This window comes from Nansenia antarctica (genome assembly GCF_963989245.1).
Source record: "Nansenia antarctica genome assembly, chromosome: 8".
NCBI classification, from domain to species: Eukaryota; Metazoa; Chordata; class Actinopteri; order Argentiniformes; family Microstomatidae; genus Nansenia; species Nansenia antarctica.
The window spans coordinates 10,016,564-10,024,063 of record NC_137678.1 but is presented as its reverse complement, the minus strand read 5'-3'; the positions used below and the strand labels follow the sequence as shown (position 1 = coordinate 10,024,063).

The window sequence follows — 7,500 nt, the reverse complement described above, 5'->3', positions numbered from 1 at the left end:
TAATATAAATAAAATAAAGCAGGTGGTGCAGAGAATAAAACATGGCATACTGTATGTATGTCCTACTGGTTGTCCCTTTTCTTGTGACAGGAATTGACATATTTTGCAGCCAAAACTGCACATTCTTTCTGTTCCCCCAGAAGGGCTGGTAATCTTTCCCTTTCTGTCATACTTCGGAATTCTGGGAAATTAGTTTCAAATTTTGGGAAGAACTCCTCTCTAATATTTGTGTAGTTTTCACACTGTGTCAAGAAGTGTAACTCCGTCTCTATAGCTCCGTCATCACAGTGACAGCACAGCCTCTCCTCTCTGGGCAGCCAGGTTTGTCTGTGTCTGCCCTTCTCTATTGCCAGACTATGATCGCTCAGTCTGTACATTGTCAAAGTCTTTCTCAGGTTTTTATCAGTTACTGTGGTTAGGTAGTCTGCCACAGTATACTGTCTGTTTAGAGCCAAATATGTTTCTAGTTTGTGTTGTGATTGTGTGAGTTTGTTCCAATATGTGATGTATTTATCTTTTTCTTTAGTTATAATTTGGTTAGGTCTAATCTTCTGAGTGATAGTGTAGCTGCACTGAGGCTGTCTGGGGTTTGTGATGTCAGAAGGTGAGAGGTCAGCTAGTTTCAGAACCAGCTGACTGAGGGGGCTCCTTTGGATGTTCAACTCTTGGCAGGCAAGGGCTTTATAATGGTAACAGGCAGGGTCACTCTTTTTATATGGCTCCAGAATTTAATAGATCTTTTCTGTATATTTAGCAGTAAAGGATATTGGCCTAATTCAGCCCTGCATGCAGAGTTTGGGCATTTTCTTTGTACCCTGATAATAATTTGCAGAACTCTGCATGCAGGATCTCAACTGGGTTTTTGTCCCATTTTGCCCAATCACTTTGTAATAAGGGACCCCATACCTCACTGCCATACAATGCAATTGATTCTATAACTGATTTAAATATTTTGAGCCATGTCCTAATTGGAATTTGGATTTGAATTGAACGCTTGATGGCATAAAAAGCCCTTTTTGCCTTGTCTTTGAGTTCCTTCACAGCTGCACAGAAATTCCCAGTGGAAGTAATTTGTAAACCTAGGTATGTATAGGTATTTGTCCGTTCTATTTGGGTCCCACCTATTTTGAACACTGGTTGATTCTTCTGTAACCGTGATCGCTTTTGGAAGGTCATAATTTTGGTCTTCTTCATATTTACTGTCAGGGCCCAAGTCTGACAGTACTGATGAAGAATGTTCAGGCTTTGCTGAAGACCTTCTTTAGTTGGGGACAGTATGACTAGGTCGTCTGCATAAAAGAGACATTTAATGTCTGTGTCAGTAAGGGTGAGACCAGGTGCTGGTGATTGTTCTAATAACCGTGCCAGTTCATTAATATATATATTGAAGAGGGTGGGGCTGAGGTTACATCCTTGCTTCACCCCTCTCCCTTGCGGGAAGAAGTCTGTGTGTTTATCACCAATTTTAACAGCCAATTTATTATTTTCATATATTGATTTAATGACATCATATGACTTTCCCCCTATTCCACTTTCTATTAATTTAAAAAGTAAACCTTCATGCCAAACTGAGTCGAAAGCTTTCTGAAAATCGACAAAGCATGCATGAATTGTTCCTTTGTTTTGATTTGTGTATTTATCTATTAGTGTGTGTAGGGTGAAAATGTGGTCAGATGTTCTATAATTTGGGAGGAATCCAATTTGACTTTTGCACAAGACATTGTGCTCTGTGAGGAAATATATAATTCTTGAATTTAGAATGCTGCCAAATAACTTCCTAGGTTACTACCTACACAGATACCTCTGTAGTTGTTTGGATCAAATTTGTCTCCATTCTTGAAAATGGGTGTAATCAGCCCCTCACTCCAGCTTTCAGGGAAATGACCCACACTCAGTACCAAGTTGAATACCTTTAGAATGGCCAATTTACATTTTCTATTGGTATATTTTATCATCTCGTTTAAGATGCCATCAGGCCCACATGCTTTTTTGTTCTGCAGAACCTTTAGTTTGTCTTCCAATTCTAATTCAGTGATTGGGAAATCCAGTGGGGTCTGATAGTCCTTAATAGCTCTTTCAAAGGTTTTCAATTTATCTGAGATCTGCTCTTGGGCTTCATTCTTGTAGGTTTTCTATAAAGATCCCCAAAATGTGTTTTCCATGTATCACCATTTTGAATTGATTGTTCATTTTTATGTTTCTTGGTAAATAAGTTCCAGTTTTCCCAGAATTTATTTGATCCCAGAGACTCTTCAATTAATTCTAGTTGGTTTTGTAAATATTGGTCTTTTTTTTGTTCTCAGTGTTTTTTTATATTGCTTTAAAGTGTCACAGTAACTAAGGCGTAACTCCTGACTCTCTGGATTCCTGTGTTTTTGGTTGGAGATATTTCTTAGTGTCTTCCTAATGGATTTACAGTCTAAATCAAACCACCTTTCCCTGTTTGTTTTCTTTTGTTGTTTTGTTTTGCATTTTAAGTTTGAGGATGAGGCCAAATGATCAAATATGTGGTTAATGTGTGCCAGACAGCACTCTACACCTTCAGTATTCTGAGGGTAAGTCTGGGACAAGAAGGAGTCTAGAAGAGACTGTGTTGACTCACTGACCATAGCATTCTGGTACTGCTCCGGACTGTTTGGGGCCCATCTGTATTTCCTCTTTATGTTATACAGATTACAGGACTGAGAACATATATTACCTGTGTCTGCCCTTTTTAGATATAAAGTGATCTGGGAGTGATCTGATAGAGGTGATTGTTCTTTTACTGTGAAGGCTCTCAAAGAGTTTAGGTCTAAATCTGTTATAGCATAGTCAACGGTGCTGCTTCCAAGTCTTGAACAATACGTATACCGTCCAAAAGAATCCCCTCGCAGCCTTCCATTGACAATGTACAGGCCCAACGCTCTACAAATCTGCAGCACTTGTTTTCCACTCTTGTTTGTGATTTTATCATAGTTATTCCTGTTGGTAAGGTTAGGAAAAAGAAGGTTATCTCCAGTGATGTAACTGTCACCTTCAGTACTAGTAAAGTCTACCTCCTCACCAGTCCTAGAATTTAGATCTCCCATGATCAGCACAGATCCCTGGGCCTGGAAATGACTGATCTCTTCTTCTATGATGGAGAAAATCTCCTCACTGAAATATGGAGACTCTATTGGGGGATTATAAATTACGCATAGAAAAATGCTTTTCTCGCTGGAAATTATATCTTTTTGTATTTTTAACCAAATGTGATTTTTCCCTTTCTTCTTTATTTCTATAGAGTCAGCTAGTTGTGACTTATACCAGATCAACATCCCCCCAGAGTCTCTGCCCTGGGTGACTCCATTTAGTTTAGTTGATGGGACTATAATCTCTCTATAGTTAGGAGGGCACCCAGTAGGGATATCTCCTTTGCACCAAGTCTCCTGCAAAATAACAATATCAACACCAGTAACCTTGTCTAAAAATTCAAGATTTCTGCTTTTTAAACCAAATAAATAAGAATTTAAACCCTGAATATTCCAAACTGATATGCTAAACGATTGTATCATTGACACTGTAACAAATTGACATTTTAAGTTGAGAAGAAAGAAGTAACAGTTTAGAACATGACATATTTACAATGTAACTTGGCATGTAGCCTAGATATGTGTTTTTTTTTTTTTTCTTTTCTTTTTCTTTTTTACTTCATGAACAAGCATTACCACTGCCGCTGGTTGTGGCCCATTAGATGAGAGCATAAAGTGCTCAGCATGTCCTGGATGGTTCTCAGTTCGCTGTGGGCGGGGCCTGCTGCTCCTCGGACCACATCAGCCACTCTCTCTCTCTCTCTGTCTCTCTCTCTGTCTCTCTGTCTCTCTGTCTCTCTCTCTGTCTCTCTCTCTGTCTCTCTCTGTCTCTCTCTCTCTCTCTCTCTGTTTCTCTCTGTCTCTCTCTCTCTCTCTGTCTCTCTCTCTGTCTCTCTCTGTCTCTCTCTCTGTTTCTCTCTCTGTCTCTCTGTCTCTCTCTCTGTCTCTCTCTCTGTCTCTCTCTGTCTCTCTCTCTCTCTCTCTCTGTTTCTCTCTGTCTCTCTCTCTCTCTGTCTCTCTCTCTCTGTCTCTCTCTGTCTCTCTCTCTCTCTGTCTCTCTCTCTGTCTCTCTCTCTGTCTCTCTCTCTCTCTCTCTGTTTCTCTCTGTCTCTCTCTCTCTCTCTCTGTCTCTCTCTCTGTCTCTCTCTCTGTCTCTCTCTGTCTCTCTCTCTCTCAATTCTCAATTCAACAGGCTTTATTGGCATGACGTTTTACAAGTGTTGCCAAAGCACAATCACAGATATGACGAACAACAACATAACAACATAATATCAATGGCATGAAAAAATGAATATAAATAATATAAATAAAATAAAATAAAGCAGGTGGTGCAGAGAATAAAACATGGCATACTGTATGTATGTCCTACTGGTTGTCCCTTTTCTTGTGACAGGAATTGACATATTTTGCAGCCAAAACTGCACATTCTTTCTGTTCCCCCAGAAGGGCTGGTAATCTTTCCCTTTCTGTCATATTTCGGAATTCTGGGAAATTTGTTTCAAATTTTGGGAAGAACTCCTCTCTAATATTTGTGTAGTTTTTACATTGTGTTAAAAAGTGTAACTCTGTCTCTATAGCTCCGTCATCACAGTGACAGCACAGCCTCTCCTCTCTGGGCAGCCAGGTTTGTCTGTGTCTGCCCTTCTCTATTGCCAGACTATGATCGCTCAGTCTGTACATTGTCAAAGTCTTTCTCAGGTTTTTATCAGTTACTGTGGTTAGGTAGTCTGCCACAGTATACTGTCTGTTTAGAGCCAAATATGTTTCTAGTTTGTGTTGTGATTGTGTGAGTTCGTTCCAATATGTGATGTATTTATCTTTTTCTTTAGTTATAATTTGGTTAGGTCTAATCTTCTGAGTGATAGTGTAGCTGCACTGAGGCTGTCTGGGGTTTGTGATGTCAGAAGGTGAGAGGTCAGCTAGTTTCAGAACCAGCTGACTGAGGGGGCTCCTTTGGATGTTCAACTCTTGGCAGGCAAGGGCTTTATAATGGTAACAGGCAGGGTCACTCTTTTTAATATGGCTCCAGAATTTAATAGATCTTTTCTGTATATTTAGCAGTAAAGGATATTGGCCTAATTCAGCCCTGCATGCAGAGTTTGGGCATTTTCTTTGTACCCTGATAATAGTTTTGCAGAACTCTGCATGCAGGATCTCAACTGGGTTTTTGTCCCATTTTGCCCAATCACTTTGTAATAAGGGACCCCATACCTCACTGCCATACAATGCAATTGATTCTATAACTGATTTAAATATTTTGAGCCATGTCCTAATTGGAATTTGGATTTGAATTGAACGCTTGATGGCATAAAAAGCCCTTTTTGCCTTGTCTTTGAGTTCCTTCACAGCTGCACAGAAATTCCCAGTGGAAGTAATTTGTAAACCTAGGTATGTATAGGTATTTGTCCGTTCTATTTGGGTCCCACCTATTTTGAACACTGGTTGATTCTTCTGTAACCGTGATCGCTTTTGGAAGGTCATAATTTTGGTCTTCTTCATATTTACTGTCAGGGCCCAAGTCTGAAGAATGTTCAGGCTTTGCTGAAGACCTTCTTTAGTTGGGGACAGTATGACTAGGTCGTCTGCATAAAAGAGACATTTAATGTCTGTGTCAGTAAGGGTGAGACCAGGTGCTGGTGATTGTTCTAATAACCGTGCCAGTTCATTAATATATATATTGAAGAGGGTGGGGCTGAGGTTACATCCTTGCTTCACCCCTCTCCCTTGCGGGAAGAAGTCTGTGTGTTTATCACCAATTTTAATAGCCCAATTTATTATTTTCATATATTGATTTAATGACATCATATGACTTTCCCCCTATTCCACTTTCTATTAATTTAAAAAGTAAACCTTCATGCCAAACTGAGTCGAAAGCTTTCTGAAAATCGACAAAGCATGCATGAATTGTTCCTTTGTTTTGATTTGTGTATTTATCTATTAGTGTGTGTAGGGTGAAAATGTGGTCAGATGTTCTATAATTTGGGAGGAATCCAATTTGACTTTTGCACAAGACATTGTGCTCTGTGAGGAAATATATAATTCTTGAATTTAGAATGCTGCCAAATAACTTCCTAGGTTACTACTTACACAGATACCTCTGTAGTTGTTTGGATCAAATTTGTCTCCATTCTTGAAAATGGGTGTAATCAGCCCCCTCACTCCAGCTTTCAGGGAAATGACCCACACTCAGTACCAAGTTGAATACCTTTAGAATGGCCAATTTACATTTTCTATTGGTATATTTTATCATCTCGTTTAAGATGCCATCAGGCCCACATGCTTTTTTGTTCTGCAGAACCTTTAGTTTGTCTTCCAATTCTAATTCAGTTGATTGGGAAATCCAGTGGGTCTGATAGTCCTTAATAACTCTTTCAAAGGTTTTCAATTTATCTGAGATCTGCTCTTGGGCTTCATTCTTTGTAGGTTTTCTATAAAGATCCCCAAAATGTGTTTTCCATGTATCACCATTTTGAATTGATTGTTCATTTTTATGTTTCTTGGTAAATAAGTTCCAGTTTTCCCAGAATTTATTTGATCCCAGAGACTCTTCAATTAATTCTAGTTGGTTTTGTAAATATTGGTCTTTTTTTGTTCTCAGTGTTTTTTTATATTGCTTTAAAGTGTCACAGTAACTAAGGCGTAACTCCTGACTCTCTGGATTCCTGGGTTTTTGGTTGGAGATATTTCTTAGTGTCTTCCTAATGGATTTACAGTCTAAATCAAACCACCCTTTCCCTGTTTGTTTTCTTTTGTTGTTTTGTTTTGCATTTAAGTTTGAGGATGAGGCCAAATGATCAAATATGTGGTTAATGTGTGCCAGACAGCACTCTACACCTTCAGTATTCTGAGGGTAAGTCTGGGACAAGAAGGAGTCTAGAAGAGACTGTGTTGACTCACTGACCATAGCATTCTGGTACTGCTCCGGACTGTTTGGGGCCCATCTGTATTTCCTCTTTATGTTATACAGATTACAGGACTGAGAACATATATTACCTGTGTCTGCCCTTTTTAGATATAAAGTGATCTGGGAGTGATCTGATAGAGGTGATTGTTCTTTTACTGTGAAGGCTCTCAAAGAGTTTAGGTCTAAATCTGTTATAGCATAGTCAACGGTGCTGCTTCCAAGTCTTGAACAATACGTATACCGTCCAAAAACTCTCTCTCTCTCTCTCTGTCTCTTTTCTCTCTCTGTCTCTCTGTCTCTCTGTCTCTCTGTCTCTCTCTTCTCTCTCTCTGTCTCTCTCTGTCTCTCTCTCTCTCTCTGTTTCTCTCTGTCTCTCTCTCTCTGTCTCTCTCTGTCTCTCTCTCTCTCTCTGTCTCTCTCTGTCTCTCTCTCTCTCTCTCTCCTGTTCTCTCTCTGTCTCTCTGTCTCTCTGTCTCTCTCTCTATCTCTCTCATCTGTCTCTCTCTGTCTCACTCCTCTCTCTGTCTCTCTTCTTCTCTCTCTCTC

At 39.5% G+C, this 7,500-nt stretch overlaps 1 protein-coding gene across 3 annotated transcripts in view; it reads left to right on the top strand.

Moving 5' to 3' along the window:
- Positions 1 to 7,500, top strand: part of mkln1 (muskelin 1, intracellular mediator containing kelch motifs) — a 58,181-nt gene that overhangs the window by 19,147 nt on the left and 31,534 nt on the right. The gene's annotated exons all lie outside the window — the stretch shown is intronic.